Source organism: Aegilops tauschii, chromosome 6 (genome assembly GCF_002575655.3).
Source record: "Aegilops tauschii subsp. strangulata cultivar AL8/78 chromosome 6, Aet v6.0, whole genome shotgun sequence".
Taxonomy (NCBI): Eukaryota; Viridiplantae; Streptophyta; class Magnoliopsida; order Poales; family Poaceae; genus Aegilops; species Aegilops tauschii.
This window is the reverse complement of record NC_053040.3, coordinates 174,120,985-174,146,990: the sequence shown is the minus strand read 5'-3', so window position 1 is coordinate 174,146,990 and position 26,006 is coordinate 174,120,985.

The window sequence follows — 26,006 nt, the reverse complement described above, 5'->3', positions numbered from 1 at the left end:
ATGTCGTTTTATGTTTTAATTAGTGTTTGTGCCACGCAGAACCAATAGGATCTTCTTGGGTGATAGTTGTTTGATCTTGCTGAAAAAGACAGAAACTTTGCGCTCACGAAAATAATTGTTAAAATTCACCAGAATGTGATAAAATTCCAATTCTTTTTGTATTAGATTAATTACCAATTATACAGGTTTACCTAGTTTTTCATAATTTTTAGAGTTCCATAAGTATTCAAACAAATCAAATTGCTACAGACTATTCTGTTTTGACACATTCTATTTTTCGTGAGTTGTTTGCTTATTTTAATGAATCTATGAGTAGTATCGGGGGGTATGAACCATAGAGAAGTTCTAATACAATAGGTTTAACACCAATATAAATAAAGAATGAGTTCATTACAGTACCTTAAAGTGGTGGTTTATTTTGTCATACTAACGGAGCTCACGAGATTTTTTGTTGAAGTTTTGTATTGTGAAGTTTTTAAGTTTTTGGGTAAAGATTTGATGGATTTTGGAATAAGGAGTGGCAAGAGCCTACGCTTGGGGATGCCCAAGGCACCCCAAGGTAAAATTCAAGGACAACCAAAAGCCTAAGCTTGGGGATGCCCCGGAAGGCATCCCCTCTTTCGTCTTCGTCTATCGGTAACTTTACATGAGGCTATATTTTTATTCACCACATGATATGTGTTTTGCTTGGAGCGTCTTGTATGATTTGAGTCTTTGATTTTTAGTTTACCACAATCATCCTTGCTGTACACACCTTTTGGGAGAGACACACATGAATCAGAATTTATAAGAATGCTCTATGTGCTTCACTTATATCTTTTGAGCTAGATAATTTTGCTCTAGTGCTTCACTTATATCTTTTTAGAGCACGGTGGTGGTTTGTTTTATAGAAATTATTGATCTCTCATGCTTCACTTATATTATTTTGAGAGTCTTTTAGAACAGCATGGTAATTTGCTTTGGCTATAAAACTAGTCCTAATATGATGGGCATCCAAGATGGGTATAATAAAAACTTTCATATAAAGTGCATTGAATACTATGAGAAGTTTGATTCTTTATGATTGTTTTGAGATATGAAGATGGTGATATAGGAGTCATGCTAGTTGAGTAGTTGTGAATTTGAGAGATACTTGTGTTAAAGTTTGTGATTCCCGTAGCATGCATGTATGGTGAACCGTTATGTGATGAAGTCGGAGCACGATTTATTTTTTGATTGTCTTCCTTATGAGTGGCGGTCGGGGCCGAGCGATGGTCTTTTCCTACCAATATATCCCCCTAGGAGCCTGCGTGTAGTACTTCGTTTCAATAACTTGTAGATTTTTGCAATAAGTATGTGAGTTCTTTATGACTAATGTTGAGTCGATGGATTATGCGCACTCTCACCCTTCCACCATTGCTAGCCTCTCTAGTACGGCGCAACTTTCGCCGGTGCCATAAACCCACCATTTACCTTCCTCAAAACAGCCACCATACCTACCTATTATGTCATTTCCATAGCCATTCCGAGATATATTGCCATGCAACTTTCCACTGTTCCTTTTATTATGACACGCTTCATCATTGTCATATTGCTTTGCATGATCATGTAGTTGACATCGTATTTGTGGAAAAGCCACCGTTCATAATTTTTCATACATGTCACTCTTGATTCATTGCACATCCCGGTACACTGCCGGAGGCATTCACATAGAGTCATATTTTGTTCTAAGTATTGAGTTTTAATTTTTGAGTTGTAAGTAAATAAAAGTGTGATGATATTCATTATTAGAGCATTGTCCCAGTGAGGAAAGGATAATGGAGACTATGATTCCCCCACAAGTTGGGATGAGACTCCGGACGAAAAATAATAAAATAAAAATAAAAAAAAGAGGCCATAAAAAAGAGAGAAAGGCCCAAATAAAAAAATGAGAGAAAAAGAGAGAAGGGGTAATGCTATTATCCTTTTTCCACACTTGTGCTTCAAAGTAGCACCATGATCTTCATGATAGAGAGTCTCCTATGTTGTCACTTTCATATACTAGTCGGAATCTTTCACTATAGAACTTGGCTTGTATATTCCAATGATGGGCTTCCTAAAAATGCCCTAGGTCTTCGTGAGCAAGCGAGTTCGATGCACACCCACTTAGATTCTTTTTGAGCTTTCATACACTTATAGCTCTAGTGCATCCGTTGCATGGCAATCCCTACGCACTCACATTGATATCTATTGATGGGCATCTCCATAGCCCGTTGATACGCCTAGTTGATGCGAGACTATCTTCTTTCTTTTTGTCTTCTCCACAACCACCATTCTATTCCACCTATAGTGCTATGTCCATGGCTGACGCTCATGTATTGCGTGAAGATTGAAAAAGTTTGAGAACATCAAAAGTATAAAACAATTGCTTGGCTTGTCATTGGGGTTGTGCATGAATTAAATATTTTGTGTGATGAAGATAGAGCATAGCCAGACTATATGATTTTGTAGGGATAGCTTTCTTGGGCCATGTTATTTTGAGAAGACATGATTACTTTGTTAGTATGCTTGAAGTATTATTATTTTTATGTCTATATGAAACTTTTGTTTTGAGTCTTTCGGATCTGAACATTCATGCCACAATAAAGAAAATTACATTGATAATTATGTTAGGTAGCATTCCACATCAAAAATTCTGTTTTTATCATTTACCTACTCGAGGAAGAGTAGGAATTAAGCTTGGGGATGCTTGATACGTCTCCAACGTATCTATAAATTTTTGATTGTTCCATGCTATTAAATTATCTGTTTTGGATGTTTAATGGGCTTTAATATGCTCTTTTATATTATTTTTGGGACTAACCTATTACCCGAAGGCCCAGTGCCAGTTTCTGTTTTTTGCCTATTTTAGAGTTTCGCAGAAAATGAATACCAAACGGAGTCCAAACGGAATGAAACCTTCGCGATGATCTTTCTTGGACCGAAAGCAATCCAGAATACTTGGAGTTGAAGTCTGGAACGCCACTAGGTGGCCACGAGGTAGGGGGGCGCACCCAGGGGGGTAGACGCGCCCCCACCCTCGTGGGCCCCTCATAGCTCCACCGACGTACTTCTTTCCCCAATATATACTCCTATACCCTAGATCGACCAGGGGGAGCCACAAAACCATTTTTCCACCGCCGCAACCTTCTGTACCCGTGAGATCCCATCTTGGGGCCTTTTTCGGCTATATGCCGGAGGGGGAACCGATCACGGAGGGCTTCAACATCAACACCATAGCCTCTCTGATGAAGTGTGAGTAGTTTACCACAGACCTTTGGGTCCATAGTTATTAGCTAGATGGCTTCTTCTCTCTCTTTGATTCTCAATACAAAGTTCTCCTCGATGTTCTTGGAGATCTATTCGATGTAATACTCTTTTGCGGTGTGTTTGCCAAGATCTGATGAACTGTGGATTTATGAAGAAGATTATATATGAATATTATTTGGTTCTTCTCTGAATTCTTATATGCATGATTTGATATCTTTGCAAGTCTCTTCGAATTATCGGTTTACTTTGGCGTACTAGATTCATCTTTCTTGCAATGGGAGAAGTGCTTAGCTTTGGGTTCAATCTTGCGGCGTCCTTTCCCAGTGACAGTAGGGGCAGCAAGGCACGTATTGTATTGTTGCCATCGAGGATAAAAAGATGGGGTTTATATCATATTGCTCTAGTTTATCCCTCTACATCATGTCATCTTGCTTAATGCGTTACTCTGTTCTTATGAACTTAACACTCTAGATGCATGCTGGATAGTTGTCGATGTGTGGAGTAATAGTAGTAGATGCAGAATCGTTCCGGTCTACTTGACATGGGCGTGATGCCTATATTCATGATCATTGCCTAGATATTCTCATAACTATGAGCTTTTCTATCAATTGCTCGGCAGTAATTTGTTCACCCACCGTAATATATGCTATCTTGAGAGAAGCCACTAGTGAAACCTATGGCCCCCGGGTCTCTTTCTTATTATATTGCATCTCTTTTATTTACATCGCATCTCGTTTACTATTTTGCAATCTTTACTTTCCAATCTATACAACAAAAATACCAAAAATATTTACTTTACTATCTTTATTAGATCTCACTTTTGCGAGTGACCGTGAAGGGATTGACATCCCATTTACCGCGTTGGTTGCAAGTTCTTGATTGTTTGTGCATGTACTAGGTGACTTGTGCGTTGTCTCCTACTGGATTGATACCTTGGTTCTAAAATCTGAGGGAAATATTTACGCTACTTTGCTGCATCACCCTTTCCCCTTCAAGGGAAAACCAACACATGCTTGATACGTCTCCGATGTATCTATAATTTTTGATTGCTCCATGCTATATTATCTTTTGTTTTGGACATTATTGGGCTTTATTATTCACTTCTGAATTATTTTTGGGACTAACCTATTAACCGGAGGCCCAGCCCAGAATTGCTGTTTTTTGCCTATTTCAGAGTTTCACAGAAAAAGAATATCAAACGGAGTCCAAACAGAATGAAACCTCCGGGAACGTGATTTTTAGAACGAACATGATCCAGGAGACTTGGACCCTACGTCAAGGAAGCTATCAGGAAGCCACGAGGTAGGGTGGCGCGCCTACCCCCCCCCCCCCCCAGGCGCGCCCTCCACCCTCGCGGGCCCCACGTTGCTCAGCCGGCGTACTCCTTCCCCCAAAATGATCAGATACGGAGCCAAAAGCCTAATTCCACCGCCGCAACCTTCTATACCCACGAGATCCCATCTTGGGGCCTGTTCCGGAGCTTCGCCGGAAGGGGCATTGATCACGGAGGGCTTCTACATCAACACCATAGCCTCTCCGATGAAGTGTGAGTAGTTTACCTCAGACCTTCGGGTCCATAGTTATTAGCTAGATGGCTTCCTCTCTCTTTTTGGATCTCAATACAATGTTCTCCCCCTCTCTTGTGCAGATCTATTCGATGTAATCTTCTTTTGCGGTGTGTTTGTTGAGACCGATGAATTGTGGGTTTTATGACCAAGTTTATCTATGAACAATATTTGAATCTTCTCTGAATTCTTTTATGTATGATTGGTTATCTTTGCAAGTCTCTTCGAATTATCAGTTTGGTTTGGCCTACTAGATTGATATTTCTTGCAATGAGAGAAGTGCTTAGCTTTGGGTTCAATCTTGCGGTGTCCTTTCCCAGTGATAGTAGGGACAGCAAGGCACGTATTGTATTGTTGCCATCGAGGTTTTGCTTGAAATCCGTGAATCTGAAAATTGTGATAAAGTGCTTTATGAAGTGATTCACAATAGATATTTGAATAAAAAGCATGATTGCAATGATGCTACTATAAATTCTCTTGATGTCAATTGTGCTAATAATATGCAAAACCCTAAGCTTGGGGATGCTAGTTTTGCTATGTCTACTATTTGTTGCAATGATCATGATTGGGGTGATTCTTCTTATGATCTTGAAAATTTATTTAATCCCCATGATGAATATGAGATTGATAATATTGTTTGCAATAATAATGAAAGTGGGTTTGGAAGAGTGTCAACTTTAGATCCCACATATTTGGAGAATATTCAATCTTATGAAATTTTTGGTAAAAGTGGGTTTGGAGAGGTCATGACTTAGTTAATATTAATCCCAGTATTTTGGAAGAGTGTCAACTTTGCATACATGTGGGTCGTGTTAAGAATATGTTTTGTGATAGCTATATTGTTGAATTTTCTTATGATCCTACATGTAATTATTATGAGAGAGGAAAATATGGTTGTAGAAATTTTCATGTTACTAAATTACCTCTCTTTATGATGAGATTGCTATTGTTTCTTCCCGCTTCCTTGCATAATCTAGTTTTTGCTTGCCTTGATAATTTGTTTGCCTATAAGATGCCTATGCATAGTAAGTATGTTAGACTTAGATGTGTTTGTCACGTGTTTTATGATGCTCTCTTTGTGCTTCAATTCTTGTCTTTCTTGTGAGCATCATTGAAATCTCAATGCCTAGCTAAAAAGGCTTTAAAGAAAAGCGCTTGTTGGGAGACAACCCAATATTAATCCTTGCTGTTTAGCAATAAATATTTGATCTAACCTCTGGTTAGATATGTTTTTATGTTTTAGTTAATGTTTGTGCCAAGTTAAACCTATAGGATCTTCTTGGATAATAGTTATTTGATCTTGCTGTAATTTCCAGAAACTTTCTGTTCACGAAACTAATTGTTAACAATCACCAGAACGTGATAAAATATTGATTCTAATTGCTTCTGATCAATAAACAAATTGTCTAGGTCTTCCTATTTTGGCTGATTTTTTGGAGTTCAAGAAGTTTGCGTTAGTTGCAGATTACTACAGACTGTTCTGTTTTTGGCAGATTCTGTTTTTCGTGTGTTGTTTGCTTATTTTGATGAATCTATGGCTAATAAAATAGTTTATAAACCATATAGAAGTTGGAATACATTAGGTTTAACACCAATATAAATAAAGAATGAGTTCATTACAGTACCTTGAAGTAGTCTTTTGTTTTCTTTCGCTAACGGAGCTCACGAGATTTTCTGTTAAGTTTTGTGTTGTGAAGTTTTCATGTTTTGCGTAAAAGAATTGATGGATTATGGAACATGGAGTGGCAAGAGCCTAAGCTTGGGGATGCCCATGGCACCCCCAAGATAATCTAAGGACACTAAAAAGCCAAAGCTTGGGGATGCCCCGGAAGGCGTCCCCTCTTTCGTCTACTTCCATCAGTAACTTTACTTGGAGCTATATTTTTATTCACCACATGATATGTGTTTTGCTTGGAGCGTCTTGTATGATTTGAGTCTTTGTTTTTTTAGTTTACCACAATCATCCTTGCTGTACACACCTTTTGAGAGAGACCCACATGATTCGGAAATTATTAGAATACTCTATGTGCTTCACTTATATCTTTTGAGTTATATAGTTTTTTTTGCTCTAGTACTTCATTTATATCTTTTAGAGAACGGTGGTGGATTTGTTTTATCGAAACTATTGATCTCTCATGCTTCACTTAGATTATTTTGAGAGTCTTTAATAGCATGGTAATTTGCTTAAATAATCCTAATATGCTAGGTATTCAAGATTAGTAAAAACCTTCTTATGAGTGTGTTGAATACTAAGAAAAGTTTGATGCTTGATAATTGTTTTGAGATATAAAGATGGTGATATTAGAGTCATGCTAGTTGAGTAGTTGTGAATTTGAGAGATACTTGTGTTAAAGTTTGTGATTCCCGTAGCATGCACGTATGGTGAACCGTTATGTGATGAAGTCGGAGCATAATTTATTTATTGATTGTCTTCCTTATGAGTGGCGGTCGGGGACGAGCGATGGTCTTTTCCTACCAATCTATCCCCCTATGAGCATGCGCGTAATACTTTGCTTTGATAACTTGTAGATTTTTGCAATGAGTATATGAGTTATTTATGACTAATGTTGAGTCCATGGATTATACGCACTTTCTTCCTTCCACCATTGCGAGCCTCTCTAATACCGCGCACTTTTCGCCGGTATCATACACCCACCATAAACCTTCCTCAAAACAGCCACCATACCTACCTATCATGGAATTTCCATAGCCATTCCGAGATATATTGCCATGCAACTTACCACCGTTCCGATTATTATGATACGCTCCACAATTGTCATATTGCTTTGCATGATCATGTAGTTGACATCGTATTTGTGGCAAAGCCACCGTTCATAATTCCTTCATACATGTCACTCTTGATTCATAGCATATCTCGGTACACCGCCGGAGTCATTCACATAGAGTCATATTTTGTTCTAAGTATTGAGTTGTAATTGCTGAAGTTGTAAGTAAATAAAAGTGTGATGGTCATCATTTTTAGAGCATTGTCCCAAGTGAGGAAAGGATGATGGAGACTATGATTCCCCCACAAGTCGGGATGAGACTCCGGATGAAAAAAAAGAGGCCATAAAAAAGAGAGGAAAAGGCCCAAATAAAAAAATTATGAGAGAAAAAGAGAGAAGGGACGATGTTACAATCCTTTTACCACACTTGTGCTTCAAAGTAGCACCATGATCTTCATGATAGAGAGTCTTTCATTTTATCACTTTCATATACTAGTGGGAATTTTTCATTATAGAACTTGGCTTGTATATTCCAATGATGGGCTGCCACAAAATGCCCTAGGTCTTCATGAGCAAGCGAGTTGGATGCACACCCACTTAGTTTCTTTTGTTGAGCTTTCATATACTTATAGCTCTAGTGCATCCGTTGCATGGCAATCCCTACTCGCTCACATTGATATCTATTGATGGGCATCTCCATAGCCCGTTGATATGCCTAGTTGATGTGAGACTATCTTCTCCTTTTTGTCTTCTCCACAACGACCATTCTATTCCACATATAGTGCTATGTCCAGGGCTCACGCTCATGTATTGCGTGAAGATTGAAAAAGTTTGAGAACGTCAAAAGTATGAAACAATTGCTTGGCTTGTCATCGGGGTTGTGCATGATTTAAATATTTTGTGTGATGAAGATAGAGCATAGCCAGACTATATGATTTTGTAGGGATAACTTTCTTTGGCCATGTTATTTTGAGAAGACATAATTGCTTAGTTAGTATGCTTGAAGTATTATTATTTTTATGTCAATATTAAACTTTTGTATTGAATCTTCCGAATCTGAATATTCATACCATAATTAAGAAGAATTACGTTGAAATTATGCCTAGTAGCATTCCACATCAAAAAAATTGTTTTTACCATTTACCTACTCGAGGACGAGCAGGAATTAAGCTTGGGGATGCTTGATACGTCTCCAACGTATCTATAATTTTTTATTGCTCCATGCTATATTATCTTCTGTTTTGGACATTATTGGGCTTTATTATTCACTTTTATATTATTTTTGGGACTAACCTATTAACCGGAGGCCCAGCCCAGAATTGTTGTTTCTTGCCTATTTCAGAGTTTCGCAGAAAAAGAATATCACACGGAGTCCAAACGGAATGAAACCTTGGGGAACGTGATTTTTAGAACGAACATGATCAAGGAGACTTGGACCCTACGTCAAGGAAGCTACCAGGAAGCCACGAGGTAGGGGGCGCGCCTACCCGCCAGGCGCGCCCTCCACCCTCGTGGGACCAACGTTGCTCCACCGACGTACTCCTTCCTCCTATATATACCTACGTAGCCCCAAACGATCAGATACGGAGCCAAAAACCTAATTCCACCGCCGCAACCTTCTGTAGCCATTTGATCCCATCTTGGGGCCTGTTCCGAAGCTCCGCCGGAAGGGGCATCGATCACGGAGGGCTTCTACATCAACACCATAGCCTCTCCGATGAAGTGTGAGTAGTTTACCTCAGACCTTCGGGTCCATAGTTATTAGCTAGATGGCTTCCTCTCTCTTTTTGGATCTCAATACAATGTTCTCCCCCTCTCTTGTGGAGATCTATTCGATGTAATCTTCTTTTGCGGTGTGTTTGTTGAGACCGATGAATTGTGGGTTTATGATGAAGTTTATCTATGAACAATATTTGAATCTTCTCTGAATTCTTTTATGTATGATTGGTTATCTTTGCAAGTCTCTTCGAATTATCAGTTTGGTTTGGCCTACTAGATTGATCTTTCTTGCAATGAGAGAAGTGCTTAGCTTTGGGTTCAATCTTGCAGTGTCCTTTCCTAGTGATAGTAGGGGCAGCAAGGCACGTATTGTATTGTTGCCATCGAGGATAACAAGATGGGTTTTTTATCATATTGCATGAATTTATCCCTCTACATCATGTCATCTTGCTTAAAGCGTTACTCTGTTCTTATGAACTTAATACTCTAGATGCATGCTGGATAGCGGTCGATGTGTGGAGTAATAGTAGTAGATGCAGGCAGGAGTCGGTCTACTTGTCTCGGACGTGATGCCTATATACATGATCATACCTAGATATTCTCATAACTATGCTCAATTCTGTCAATTGCTCAACAGTAATTTGTTCACCCACCGTAAAATACTTATGCTCTCGAGAGAAGCCACCAGTGAAACCTATGGCCCCGGGTCTATTTTCCATCATATTAATCTTCCAACACTTAGTTATTTCCGTTGCTTTTTATTTTACTTTGCATCTTTATCATAAAAATACCAAAAATATTATCCTATCATATCTATCAGATCTCACTCTCGTAAGTGACCGTATAGGGATTGACAACCCCTTATCCCGTTGGTTCCGAGGATTTATTTGTTTTGTGTAGGTGCGAGGTACTAGCGCCTAGCCTCCTACTGGATTGATACCTTGGTTCTCAAAAACTGAGGGAAATACTTACGCTACTTTGCTGCATCACCCTTTCCTCTTCAAGGGAAAACCAACGCAGTGCTCAAGAGGTAGCAATGCTCAAGAGGTAGCATTATGTCCTGAATATTCAGGACATGATAAAATGTTGAAATTTTTACACTGTAAGAATGCATCTGTCTGTTAGACGATAATTGTACAAAGAAATGAGTTACAGAAGTATGGATAATAATTCGTCGTTTACAAACTGTTTTGTTTTCAATGCATAGTTTGCTTGTTTTATAATTTTTGTGGCTTATATTGGGAAAATAAATTATAGAAATGGTAGAATAGAGTAGGCATTACGTGAGAATAATTATGAATCATTTCTTGACAGTTCCAAAATGAAGGATTTATTCTTTATCATACTAACCCATCTCACGAGTTTCGTTAAGTTTTGTGTGATTGAAGTTTCTAAGCTTTGGGTGAGATGACGACAGAAGGAAAATAAGGACTGGCAATACCCTAAGCTTGGGGAGGCCCAAGGCACCCCAAGGTAATATTCAAGGAAGACCCAAGCATGTAATGTTGGGGATGCCCCGGAAGGCAAGGCATCCCCTCTTTCGTCTTCAATCTATCGGTATACCTCACTCAAAATTATATTTTTCTTAGTCACATAATATGTATTTTGCTTGGAGCGCCTTTTTGATTTGAGTGCTTGATATGTCTCCAACGTATCTATAATTTTTTATTGTTCCATGCTATTATATTATCTGTTTTGGATGTTTTACATGCATTAATATGCTACTTTATAATATTTATGGGACTAACCTAGTAACCTAGTGCCGAGTGCCAGTTTCCATTTTTTCCTTGTTATTGACTTCCACAGAAAAGGAGTACAAAACGGAGTCCAAATGGAATAAAACTTTACGGTGATATTTTGTTGGACCAGAAGAAACCCACGAGACTTGGAGAGGAGGCCAGAAGACCTACGAGGCGGCCACAAGCCATAGGGCCGCGCCCCAGGGGGCGCCCCGGGTCTTGTGGGCCCCTCGGAGACCTTCCATACCTAATCTCAACACTATAAATCCTCAAATATTCCTACCAGACGGCATACCAAAATATTTTTCCGCTGCCGCAAGCTTCTGTTCCCGTGAGATCCCATCTTGGGGCCTTTTCTGGCACTCCGCCGGAGGGGGATTCGATCACGGATGGCCTCTACACCAACCTTGCTGCCCTTCCGATGATGTGGGAGTAGTTTACCACAGACATACAGGTCCATAGCTAGTAGCTAGATGGCTTATTCTCTCTCTTTGCTCTTCGATGCAATGTTCTCCTCGATGTTCTTGGAGATCTATTCAATGTAATCTTCTTTTGCGGTGTGTTTGTTGAGATCCAATGAGTTGTTGATTTATGGCCAGATTATGTATAAATGTTATTTGAGTCTGCTCTGAACTCTTTTATGCATGGTTGAGATAGCTTTGTATTTCTCTCCGATCTATCGATTTGGTTTGGCCAACTAGAATTGTTTTTCTTGCAATGGGAGAGGTGCTTTGTGATGGGTTCAATCTTGCGGTGTCCTCACCAAGTGACTGAAGGGGTAGTGAGGCACTTATTGTATTATTTCCATTAAGGATAAAAAGATGGGGTTTATATCATATTGCTTGAGTTTATCTCTCTACATCATGCCATCTTGCTTAAGGCGTTACTCTGTTCTTATGAACTTAATACTCTAGATGAAGGCAGGAGTCGGTTGATGTGTGGAGTAATAGTAGTAGATGCAGAATCGTTTTGGTATACTTGTCATGGACATGATGCTCATGATCATTGCCTTACATATCATCATAACTATGCGCTTTTCTATCAATTGCTCAACCGTAATTTGTTTACCCACCGTGTTTTCTTCAAGAGAGAAACCTCTAGTGAAACCTATGGCCCCCGGGTCTATTTTCCATCATATATTTTCAGATCTATAAACCAAAAAACCCAAAAATAACTTGCTACACTTTATTTGTATTTACTTTATTTTGCCTTTTATTTATCTTTTATACCTATCTCTATTAGATCTCACTCTTGTTCGTGACCGTGAAGGGATTGACAATCCCTTTTTCGCGTCGTGTGCAAGTGTTTGTTAGTTTGTGCAGATGCATATATTCAAGACTTGCTTGTGCCTCCTACTGGATTGATACCTTGGTTCTTAGCTAAGGGAAATACTTATCTCTACTTTGCGGCATCACCCTTTCCTCTTCAAGGGAAAAATCAACGCAAGCTCAAGAAGTAGCAGGAAGAATTTCTGGCGCCGTTGCCGAGGAGGTTATACATCAAGCCTACCAACTAACTTTCATAAGCTCTTATCTCTTGCATTTACATTATTTGCCATTCGCCTCTCGTTTTCCTCTCCCCCACTTCTAAAACATTTTCAGAAAAACACAATTTCTTTTGCTTTTTTATTTGCCTTCTTTCTGTTTGCCTTTGTCTTACATGGTTTGTTTGCTTGTTCGCTTGGCATAATTGTGTGCTTATTGGAAATCAAGAACAAAAAGTTTATGGATCCTCATCCACTTGCTAATCTTTTTAAATGATCCAACTATGATAAACCAATTGCTAGTGAGTTGAGTGCACTAGATTATCTTTATGAAAATTTTCTTGAAATTCATGAATTTGAAAATTGTGATGAAGTATTAAAAGAATAAATTTATGAAGTTATTCACGATAGCTCCTTGAATGAAAAGCATGATTGCATTGGTGTTGGTATAAATTCTATTAATGTCAATTGTGGTAATAATATGCAAAACATTAAGCTTAGGGATGCTAATTTTGCTATGTCTACTATTTATTGCAATGATCATGATTGGGGTGGTTCTTCTTATGATCTTGAAAATTTATTTAAGCCTCATGATGAATATGTTTGCAATAATATTAAAAGTGGATTTGAAGAGGCCATGACTTTAGTTGATGTTAATCCCACTATCTTGGAAGATTATAAAACTTTTATGCATATGGATCATGAAGAGAAAATTTTACATGATTGCTATATTGTTGATTTTGATTGTGATCCTATATGTAATTATTGTGAGAGAGTAAAACATGGTTGTATAAGTTTCCATGTTACTAAATTACCTCCTGTGATGTTGAGATTGCTATTGTTTCTTTCTTCTTCCTCGCAAATGCTAGGTTTTGCTTGTCTTGATAAATCATTTCCCTATAAGACGCCTATGCATAGGAAGTATGTTAAACTTAAACTTGTTTTTCACATGTTATATGATGGTCTCTTTGTGCTTCAATTCTTGTCTGTCATGCGAGCATCATTAATTATCAATACCTTGCTAAAAGGCTTTAAAGAAAAGTGCTTGTTGGGAGACAACCCAATATTTTTCTTTTCTGTTTTTTTGTTTATACAAATTATTACCTCTATAGTAATTATGTTTTAGTGTTTTAATTAGTGTTTGAGCCAAGTAAGACCTTTGGGATGGTCTATGTTGATAGTTGATTTGATCTTCCCGAAAAACAGAAACTTTTGCGCTCATTTCCAGAATGTTAGAAATTCACAGATGCGTTCTTTTGATCTGCATCTTTTACACAATATTTATATAAAAATTTCCTAGATTTTCCTAATTTTTCAGAATTTTTGGAGTTACAAAAGTATACGAAATTTCTAGATTACTAGAGACTGTTCTATATTTGACAAATTCTGTTTTCTATGTGGTGTTTGCTTATCTCAATGAACCTATGGGTAGTATCGGGGGCTATGAACCATGGAGAAGTTGGAATACAGTAGATATAACACCAATATAAATTTAGAATGAGTTCACAACAGTACCTAAAGTGGTGATTTATTTTATTATACTAACGGAGCTTATGAGTTTTCTGTTGTGAAGTTTTCGTGTTTTGGGTAAAGTTTTGATGCACCACGGAATAAGGAGTGGCAAGAGCCTAAGCTTGGGGATGCCCAAGGCACCCAAGGTAATATTCAAGGACAACCAAGCATATAAGCTTGGGGATGCCCCGAATTGCATCCCCTCTTTTGTCTTCAATCCATTTGTAAATTTACTTGAGGCTATATTTTTATTCACCACATGATATTTGTTTTGCTTGGAGCGTCTTGTATGATATGAGTCTTTGCTTTTTAGTTTACCACAATCATCCTTCTGTACACACCTTTTGAGAGGGACACACATTAATCGTGAATCCATTAGAATACTCTATGAGCATCACTGATATCTTTTGAGCTAGGTAGTTGCTCAAACGCTTCACTTATATCTTTTTAGAGCACGGCGGTGGTTTTATTTTAAGGAAAATTTTGAAATCTCATGCTTCACTCATATTATTTGAGAGTCTTGAAACAGCATGGTAATTTTCTTAGGTTATGAATTTAGTCCTAATATGATGGGCATCCAAGAGGAATATAATAAAAACTTTCATATAAGAGCATTGAATATATGAGAAGTTTGATTCCTTGCACTTGTTTTGAGATATAAAGATGGTGATATTAGAGTGATGCTAGTGAGTAATTGTGGACTGGTAGAAATACTTGTGTTAAAGTTTGTGATTCCCGAAGCATTTACCTATGGTGAACCACTATGTGATGAAGTCAGAGCAAGATTTATTTTTTGATAGTCTTCCTTATGAGCGGCGAACAGGGACAAGCGATGGTATTTTCGTACCAATCTATCCCCCCAGGAGCATGCGTATTAGTACTTTGTTTTGGTGGCTAATAAATTTTGGAATAAGTATGTGAGTTCTTTATGACTAATGTTGAGTCCATGGATTATACGCACTCTCACCCTTCCACCATTGCTAGCCTCTCTAGTACCGCGCAACTTTCGCTGGTGCATTAAACCCACCATATACCCTTCCTCAAAACAGCCTCCATACCTACCTATTATGGCATTTCCATAGCCATTTTGAGATGTATTCCCATGCAACTTCCACCGTTCCGTTTATTATCACATGCACCATCATTGTCATATTTCTTTGCATGATCGTAAGATAGCTAGCATGATGTTTTCATGGCTTGTCCGTTTTTTATATCGTTGCTACGCTAGATCATTGCACATCCCAGTACATCGCCGGAGGCATTCATATAGAGTCTTATTTTGTTCTAGGATCGAGTTGTTATTCTTGAGTTGTAAGTAAATAAAAGTGTGATCATCATCATTATTAGAGCATTGTCCCATGTGAGGTAAGGATGATGGAGACTATGATTCTCTCACAAGTTGGGATGAGACTCCAGACATAAAAACATAAAAGAGGCCAAAGAGCCCCAAAATAAAAAAGGCCAGAGAGCCCAAACCAAAAAATGAGAGAAAAGAGAGAAGGGACAATGTTAGTATCCTTTTTCGACACTTGTGCTTCAAAGTAGCACCATGTTCTTCATAATAGAGAGTCTCCTGTTTTATCACTTTCATATACTTGTGGGAATTTTTCATTATAGAACTTGGCTTGTATATTCCAATGATGGGCTTCCTCAAATTGCCCTAGGTCTTCGTGAGCAAGCAAGTTGGATGCCCACCCACTTAGTTTTCTTTTGAGCTTTCATACACTTAGCTCTAGTGCATCCGTTGCATGGCAATCCCTACTCACTTGCATCGATATCAATTGATGGGCATCTCCAGAGCCCATTAATTTGCGTAGTTGATGTGAGACTTTTGTCCTTCTTTGTCTTCTCCTCACAACCTCCACCATTCTCTATTCCACCTATAGTGCTATATCCATAGCTCACGCTCATGTATTGCGTGAAAGTTGAAAAAGCTTGAGAACATTAAAAGTATTAAACAATTGCTTGGCTTGTGATTGTGGTTGTGCATGATGAAATACTTTGTGTGATGAAGATAGAGCATAGCCAGACTATATGATTTTGTAGGGATAACTTTCTTTGGCCATGATATTTTGAGAAGACATGATTGCTTTATTAGTATGCTTGAAGTATTATTGTTTGTATGTCACTATTAAACTTTTGTCTTGAATCTTATGGATCTGAATATTCATGCCCCAACAAGAAAATTGCATTGATAAATATGTTAGGTAGCATTTCACATCAAAAATTCTGTATTTATCATTTACCTACTCGAGGACGAGCAAGAATTAAGCTTGGGGATGCTTGATACGTGTCCAACGTATCTATAATTTTTTATTGTTCCACACAATTATATTATCTGTTTTGGATGTTTTATATGCATTAATATGCTATTTTATATTATTTTTGGGACTAACCTATTAACCTAGTGCGAGTTTCTATTTTTTCCCTTGTTTTTGACTTTTACAGAAAAGGAATACCAAACGGAGTCCAAACGGAATAAATCTTTACGGTGATTTTTCTTTGACCAGAAGAAACCCATGAGGTGGCCACAAGCCGTAGGTGTGCGTCCCAGGGGGGCACCCCCAGGTCTTGTGGGCCCCTCGGAGACCTTCCAACCGTAATCTCAGCACTATAAATCCTCAAATATTTCCCCTATACCAGAGGGCACAACAAAAATACTTTTCCGCCGCCGCAAGCTTCTGTTCCCATGAGATCCCATATTGGGGCCTTTTTCGACACTCCGCCGGAGGGGGATTCGATCACGGAGGGCCTCTACACTAACCTTTCTGCCCTTCTGATGATGTGTGAGTAGTTTACCACAGACCTATGGGTCCTTCGCTAGTAGCTAGATGGCTTCTTCTCTACCTTTGCTCTTCAATACAATGTTCTCCTCAATGTTCTTGGAGATCTATTTGATGTAATCTTCTTTTGTGGTGCGTTTGTTGAGATCTGATGAATTGTGAATTTATGATCAGATTATCTATGAATATTATTTGAGTCTTCTCTGAACTCTTATATGCATGATTGAGATAGGTTTATATTTGTGTCCGACCTATCGATTTGGTTTAGCCAACTAGATTGGTGTTTCTTCCAATGGGAGAGGTGCTTTTTGATGGGTTCAATCTTGCGGTGTCCTCACCCGGTGACTGAAGGGGTAGCAAGGCACGTATTGCATTGTTGCCATTAAGGATAAAAAGATGGGGTTTGTATCATATTGCTTGATTTTATCCCTCTACATCATGTCATCTTGCTTAAGGTGTTACTCTGTTCTTATGAACTTAACACTCTAGGTGCAAGTAGGAGTCGGTCGATGTGTGGAGTAATAGTAGTAGATGCAAAATCGTTTCGGTCCACTTGTCACAGACGTGATGCCTATATTCATCATCATTGCCTTAGATATCATCGTAACTATGCACTTTCTATCAATTGCTCAACAGTAGTTTGTTTACCCACCATATGTTTCCTGCAAGAGAGAAGCCTCTAGTGAAACCTATGCCCCCCGCACTACTGCAGGATGCTGCTAGCGCGACACTATGATCAGAGACCCTTCGATGAAACTGTGTGCGATGCAATAATCACAAACAGATGTGTAAAAAACCGTCAAAAAGGTGCAAAACGTTTGCGATGACGGATGCATCAAACACGATTCAGATTTTAGTTGCGTGTGCGATGTAGGGCATACAATTCAGTTCAATTAACTGTTTGCGATGGGGAGGAAGAAAAGAAACGGGCAGCCATATGAAGGTGTGTGCAATATACAACATACGGTTCACTCGGATGAACTTTTTGTGATTAGGCAACACAAAAGAAACGGTCAGCCAGATCAAGGTGTGTGCGATATACGGCATGCGGTTCACTCGGATGAACTGTTTGCTTTCAGCCAAGGGAATAGAAACGGTTCAATATAACAAGATGTGTGTGATACGTGGCAAACAGGTCTATAATCAGAAATGTGTGCGAACACCGATAATAATACAGACGATTGCTTCTAATAAGACGTATGTGATATGCTCTGTCTACACAACATCTATTGGCCATTGGGCGACGGGTGGTCATCCGGGTACGCAATAAGGATGGGAAGAGGCATCCTATATCAGCAAGGACTAGTTGTTCCACCAATAGCTCATCTAAGAGAACTCTCAAGTTAAGTGTGCTCAGGCTGGAGCAGCCATCAGATGGGAAGTTGTCTTGATGCTAAATTAACTGATGGGATGGGTCATACAGGTCAAATTAAATGACCTGTATGATCTACCCCATCAATTAAATTAACCTCGAGGTCCTTGTTTTTTTAACACATGTTAAAGAAGGTCTACCGCATTCCTTTTTTGACAATGTGTGATACGTGGCATATAGTTGATCCATCCAACCTATTTGTGATGGAATATGCCGTGTGTGTTGTGGGCAAACACTTGCTAGTATACAACAGTTTGCGATTGATGAATTCATCACCGACGGGTTCCTAGTGTGGTCCGTGTTCATCTGATCATCATCTACTTCTTGTGCTAGCTCGATGTTCCTTCTATGCTAAGTTTCCATTAATTGATGGTGTTTTATGAACACGCCACCGTTTCCCGCCATTTCCTCACCTGTTTCCCGCCACCCACCGATATTGCGCATAAACCTAGATGGCACGCGATGCACGGAGGCAACAAGCGCAGCCTGTAGCACATCCACCTTTTCCAAACATGACAACCCACCAAAGCGCCACCTCTGCCATCAACCTCATCGACGAGGAAAACGAGCAGGCGCCATGGCCCGTCGAGGCCGAGGCGCACCCCGGCAATGCGATGGACGACGCTGTGATGCGCGTCATCGCTAGGGTTGAGCAGATCCTTGGTGCATGGTGCTTCAGCGCCGCGGATCAAGATAGGCATGTCAGCGCCGACGGGCTGCATCTTGCCACACAACATGATCGATGGCGTGCCGCAGAGCAAGCTAGGCGCGTCCGCGCCGATAGGCTGCGCCTCGCCGCACGACGAGACCGTTGGAGCGCCGTAGAGCGAGAGGCGCGGCGCGCCGCACAACAAGAGCGGATCCATCGGCGCTTGCCTACTGTCGACAGGGCGTCGTAGTTGGGTAAACGTCCCGTCAGTACCCCCATTCCTCACCTAGAGTGGGCAGAGGCCCTCTGCGCCATACTTGCACTAGAGGCCTGCTGCGCATTACTTGCACCGGACGCCCGCCGCGCCGTTCGCATGGGTCGTGCTGTTCGCCTTGTCTGCGGCCCGCTCGATACCAACGCGCTAGTCCGTAGGCTCGACCATCTCCTTGGCCCAGGTGTCCATCTGGGCGCAGTAGAGGAACATGGCCGTCACATCCTCGAGCTGGCGATCTCCGATGAAATAGCAAACTGGAAGCTCGACATCGCGCTCCAGATGTACCACGAGCTTGTCGACCTCTTGGACGAACGCCTACACGAGTTCAGGCAGAGCCAAGAGCTACCGCAGGCAAGGGCTGCTGGTCATGGTCTCATGGACGCGTTTTATTTTGTTGAGTCAATTTGACGTGGATAGCTATGTATTCACAGGAATCATAGTATTGCTCTGTTTCAATGTGTGTACTCTGTTTTCCATTTTTATATGTTCTATTTCAATGTGTGTATATACGCTTTCCATTCTGTATATGTGGATGATAACAGCTAGATTCAAATTAGTATACAAAAACAGATATGTCGTGGAATTGTCACGACAGATGTCCTAGTGAAAGGACTTAGTCGTGGAGCCATCGCAACTAGGAAGCAAGAAGGGGTTAATCAGGACAAAGGACACGAGGTTTATACTGGTTCAGCCCCTTACGGTGAAGGTAAAAGCCTACGATCCAGTTTTGAGTGGGATTATGTATGTCTCGATAACCAGGGAGCAAATCCGCTTGACCTAGCTCTCGATTTGATCTTACTTGCCCTGAACCGCCTCCTGGTCGTCCCTTTATATACAGAGGTCGACGCCCAGCAGCTCATAGAGTCCCGGCCGGCTCATAAACAGTGTTCGGCTCGGTTCCTCTCTATTCCTGCCTTATAATACAAGTTTACACATATATGGCGGTTTATCTCTACGGGCCTTAAGTCGCCCTTTGGGCCCTGGGCCCTTCACTAACCCGCCATCTCCAGGAGCTGTCTTGGGCTTCATGAGTCGTCATGAGTATAACCCGGCCCCTCCTGGGCGGGTCATATTAATAGTTATATCCCCAACATTAGGCCCCAGATTGATTTGAACTGGTTCATGTCAATCTTCATCACTTTAGGAAAAGTCTTCTGTTCTTTGTCGAACGGAAATTTGTAACCCGCCATGACGTCATCTTTTGGATTTGCAATGACCCGCCATGACGTCATCTGTCATCAATTCATATTTTATCCAATATAATCCAACGGATCCTTATCTTTAATAACCACCCCGAGAATCAAGGCGTCCTGACAAGCTGGATACCCATAATTTTCGGCCTCCTCGTTTTTCGTGCCCACTTTATCAGTTTTTACCTTATAAATAGGCACGACTGGTCTTTCTCCATTCTCCCCCTTTCCATCGTCTTCTTCCTCTCACGACCCTACTGCTGCTCGAGCTCCGCTGCCGCCGCAGCGCACTTCGTCTTCCTCGACCTCGGCTGCTGCATCAACCTGAGCTCGTCCAGAGAACGGCGGCGACCCTCCATAGTAGATCTACATCCGTAAGTCTCTGCTTTTCTGCACCTTAGATCCGCATTAGGGTTTGCGAGTTCCTCTGTGTTATTCGCTGTTCATCACGGATTCTCCGTGGTTTCTCCATTACGTCCTCTTTTGATCCAAAAGAAGTACTAAACTCATGCGGTAGCTGTTTCGCATCCATTTCAGACGCTAGTAGATCCCCTTTTCTTGTACAAAGGCCTCTTTAGAACTGATGAACTCTTCTGTACTGGTTTGTTAGGTCTAGAATATTTTTCCTTTTCTGAACATCCGTTGATCCAAAATAATGATTGCAATCTGTGAAACCTGTTTTTATAACACTTAGTCGATGTATGTATCTTGATAGATCCGCCTAGCCATGGCGGCTCACACCACCGGCTTTAAATTGGAATGCTCAATAGATAACTTCAACCACACATGGCGGCTCAAGTAACTTAACTGCTCATGGCGGCTTAAAGAATCTGACATAATTAGCCATATGCCATTAGGCCCCTTTATAAGCCACCATCTTGAGTATGAATTGAAGTATTTCTCTCCGGCTTAAATTTGAACCGGAAATTTTTATTTTGTCGTAGGCTTCCATCACAATGCCGCCCAAGGCACCCAAAGCACCCGTTACATGCAACTGGGCCAACTCCATCGTCACAGGTAGCACACTTAATAATTTTGTGAAGACTGGCTATCTGCCAAAGAAGGAAGTCATGTCCTACCGTGCTCCTGATCCAACAGAGGGAAAGCCTCAACCCAAAGAAGGGGAAGTCATTGTCTTTACTGATCACATGAACCGGGGCTTTTCTCCACCCGGCTCAAACTTTTTCAGAGACGTCCTGCACTTTTTTGATCTCCGACCTCAAGATATCGGGCCCAACTCCGTATCTAATATTTGCAATTTCCAAGTGTTCTGTGAGATGTACCTTGGAGAAGAACCCAACTTGCTACTCTTTAGAGAATTATTTTATTTGAACCGCCAAAATGAACGTGCCAACGGGCCTAGCTTGGAACTTGGTGGAATCTCAATCCAGCGATGGAGAGACTGCATTTTTCCGTATGCCGATCCACCGAGTCACCCCAAGGACTGGAACCAGACATGGTTCTATTGTCAAGATACTTCTCCGGCTGGTGAAAACCCTCTGCCCGGCTTTCGTGCCCTGCGCCTTGAGTCCACTCATCCTCTACCAGATAAACTGTCTCCTGCTGAATGCCAGAAACTTGCCCCCACCATGAGTAAAGTCAAAGCTCTTTTGGGGAATGGCTTAAATGGCATTGATTTGGTCCGGGTTTGGCTTGCCTGGCGGGTTATTCCATTGAGCCGCCGCCCTAGTTTAATGTGCGACTACACAGGCCAGAAAAATGATCCTCTGCGGCACAACCCTGATGATTTTCCTGACGACGTCATTGATGATATGACAAAGTCACTCCTGAATGAGAGCCTGGCAGACTGTGGCAAAGTGGGTTTGAGTCCTTTCTGCAAAGCTAACCCGGCTCTAGCGGTAAACTTGTATTCACACATTTTTACTCTCATTTTTGAGGTTTTACCTTTACTCAAACTCCTGTTTGAAATCCGCAGGCCATTGACGAATTTTGGAAGGCCAAATATGATCATGAAGCTGCAAAGAAGGCCAAAAAAATTAAGAAAGCCGCCAGGAGAGCCGCCGCCAAGAAGAAAGGAAATAAACCCAGCGCCTCAGACATGCTTCGACTAGAAGACACCTCTGAGTCATAGGTAGCTCTTGATTCTCTAGGCTCCTTTTTTAACTTTCTTATTGACTCTGATTATCATCAGAAGGATACAGGAGCGAGTCATGCAGTGGTTGAAGAGGTAACTATTATTTCCTCCGACTCCGAGCCTTTGCCAAGATAGAAAGTCCGAAGAGTATCCCGGAAAGTAAGATTTTCACATCGTTTAGCTTACCAAGATCCTCAATTTATTTTGAAGCGACAGATTCATGAGAGCCGGAGGCAGACCCGGACCAGAAAAGATGCGGAACTCTCCTCCGGCTTACCCAATACACCAAGAAAGCGTCAGAACGAGGTCGCCTCCGACTTATATCCCTTTTATCCTTTGGCTGGTTTCACTCGTCAACCACTCAATTCTTCTGACTCAAATTATCAGGAAACTTCACCTTCTTCCGGCGAATAAATGCAGTCCAATTTGCCGGCTTTTAAAACCGCTCCAGGGTAATGATAACCTGCTTATCCTGTGTCCATTTCTATTTGCTACATTTGCACTGACCTTTTGATTTTATGCAGTGGACAAGCAAAGCCCAACAAAAGGGCGAAAAAGAACAAGCCGGCCGAAGAGCCGATCTTAAACAAGCTGGAGCTTGGAACAGCCGCACCTAAAGACTCCACTCATGAGCCGCTATCTGAGCCAGCTCATGATATACCAACGCCCAGTGCTAACCCGCCTGTCGAGCAGACCGTCGATGGTTCTGCCAAGACGGATGACCCTCAAGATCTTGATGTCGAAATCACCAAGACCAATTTTGTTGAGCCGGGGAGACCAACCGTGCTGGCCAAGTGTTCTGCCAAGGAAGAACTTCTTGAATGCCGCAGAACTAAGCTTGTTGTTGCTGATTATACTCATATGAGTATCAGAGATATCTTTTCTGGCTATATGAGCCAAGTGCACAACAGCCGTGACATAGAAATTGACATGGTGAAGCAGATGCACCAGAAATTTGAGGTACAATCCTTTCTCCATATTCATTTATCCTTACCATGCCAGCCCCCAAGTCTATTGCTTATGATGAATATGCTGTAGACATTAGAAATAAACTTAGCAATATTAGTACCATGGTTGAATTAAAATACAAAAGAATTTTGGCTTACCCCGTAGTCAGTATTGAACCGGTTCTTCATATGGTTGCACAGAACAAACTATTTAAAAGGCTTTAAACAACAATATACATTAGCCCCCAAGTGCCAAATACTCTTGCTTGCAAAGTGATTGGGACTTACTATCATGAACCGCCACTTTAAACAAAATTCTTCAGCACACATTAGTCCCCAAGTGCCAAGTGTTATTGCTTGCAAAAGACTTGGGACTTAATATTACAGCATGATAATCCTGACCTTTAGACCCGGTATGTATACAGGTCACCACCACTCAACTTGAATCAGAAATATCTGATTTGAAGAGTCGCCTAACTGCACAGGAGACTGAAACCCAGAAAGCCAACTCCAAATTTGAGTTCAGTGTATCTGAACAAGAAAAACTGAAAAAAGACTGTGAAGTAGAGAAAAAAGCCTGGGCTGATGAAAAGATCGCCTTGATCAACTGGGCTGAGAAGGCAGAGGCGGCTCTTGCAGAAGCGACCACCGAATTATCCGGTTTAAAACACCAAATATCTCAGATGGTCTCAGCAATCTTTGGTAAGTTACTCTGCAAGTGTTAGATATGTGGCTCTTTCTAATAAGCATAACAATTGTCGTCAACTCACCTGACATTGTAATGCAGGTCCCAGGAGCTCAAATCTTAACCAGAGCATGCTTATAAAACTGAAGGCGGTTTATACGCTGGTGGAACAACTCTACACCGGGTCTCAGCGTGCCTTAGCCGCAGTGGCCCTGTCAAATGAAGTTCCCACCCTCCTGTCGGATGTATTAAAGCGGCTTGTTGTGCCACCTCAGCGGTTTAATGAACTAAGGCGATCTTCTGCGAGAGACGGAGCCGTAGCTGCATTAAGCCGGGCCAAGGCGTGGCTACCGGAGCTAGACCAGGCCGACATCGCCATTGGGTATCCAAGCCTAAAAGAAGACGGCACACCTTTTGGACAGGAGGACTTCACCACTTGTGTTAAGGAAATAGGCCCTGTGGCCACCCTGATTGCTGATGACACGGATCTTACCAAGTATCTTCCGGGTTATGATGCTGAAAATCGAAGGATTCCAATGCCGCATTATGAAGTGATCAGCCTGATCCCTCCAATTCGTAAGCATACCTTCGCCCCTGAAGTTGACCCGGCTGGATTAATTGATGATGAAGCTGAATTTGAAGCTTTGAGTGGCATTGACTGGTCATCATCAACCTTCCAGGACCGGGAACAGGATGGAGGAGCGGAAAGGGATGATCTGGAAGCTTCAGGCCAACAACAGAATCGATCCGTCGGGCGGGTCATATTTATGCTTTGCTTCGTGCACGTGTTTGGTGCTCAATACTGTTAAGCCGCCATCTAATATTCATCCATATTATGCTTATCATCTGCTTTCCTTATGCTTAAGAAAGCTTTTAAACTGTCCTGCATACAGAAATAAATCACAAGTCCCTTGGCGGCTTACCGCAGGGCGGGTCATGTAACTTACATAGAACCCGGAATATGAAAAAGAGTCATAGATAAGCCGGTTATCAATTATAGCTTTGAAACATAACTATAATATCATACCTGCGATCCTTTGATTTATACTGCTGGTTTATGTGACCCGAACAGTTAAGGGTGACAAGCCAATCCTGTAGAAGCCGGTACTTCCACACATATGATTATTGTTATAGGCTGGCGACTTATTGACTAAGGCCAAGCCGGGTTAAATAGAAGCCACTCATTACACGCTTTCAATAGGATAAAAAAACTCTCAAGACAAACTCAAAAAAGACTGTTTGCAAAAAACGTCACAAGAGATGAACAGAATTTCGAGGCTTCTGATTCGAATACGATCAGTAAACCATTCCAAAGGGGTTAAGAAAGGATTCGAATACGATCATGTAGCCCCCAGTGGCTTTGGCGTTGCGCCGATCAAGAGGGTACCGACAGCTATGTTCTCTTTGGTTCGAATACGACCTATGTTTGAACAGGAAGCCCCCAAATGACCTTGAGAGTTTTTTCACGACACTGATTCGAATACGATCAACGTCGGACCCAAAAGGGGTTGAGCTATGATTCAGATACAATCAAGAAGCCCCCTAGTGATTTTGGCAGTGTGCCGATCAAAAGGGTATCGACAACTATGTTCTCTTTGGTTCGAATACGACCTACGTTTGAATAGGAAGCCCCTTAGTGACCATGAGGTTTAACGGCTAGATTTGAATACGATCATGAGCCAGACCAAGAGAGTTAAGCTAGATTCAAATACGATCAGCCTCCAACTGGTCGTTTATGGTTAAAATAATAAGAACATATGACCATTGATGATGAAAAGGAAAGAGGTCCTGCTTTATTACTTATCATAGTATATACATTTCAAAATATGTACATCATGAGAGCCGGTAGCTCAAGTGTAGTAAGGCCAAAGATGAGCAATGTTCCATGGCCGGCGGGTCTCCTCCTCCGACTTACGTGAGTCTTTGTGCTCTCGAACATCGATAAGGTAGTATGACCTGTTGTTTAGGTTCTTGCTGACCACAAAGGGTCCTTCCCAAGG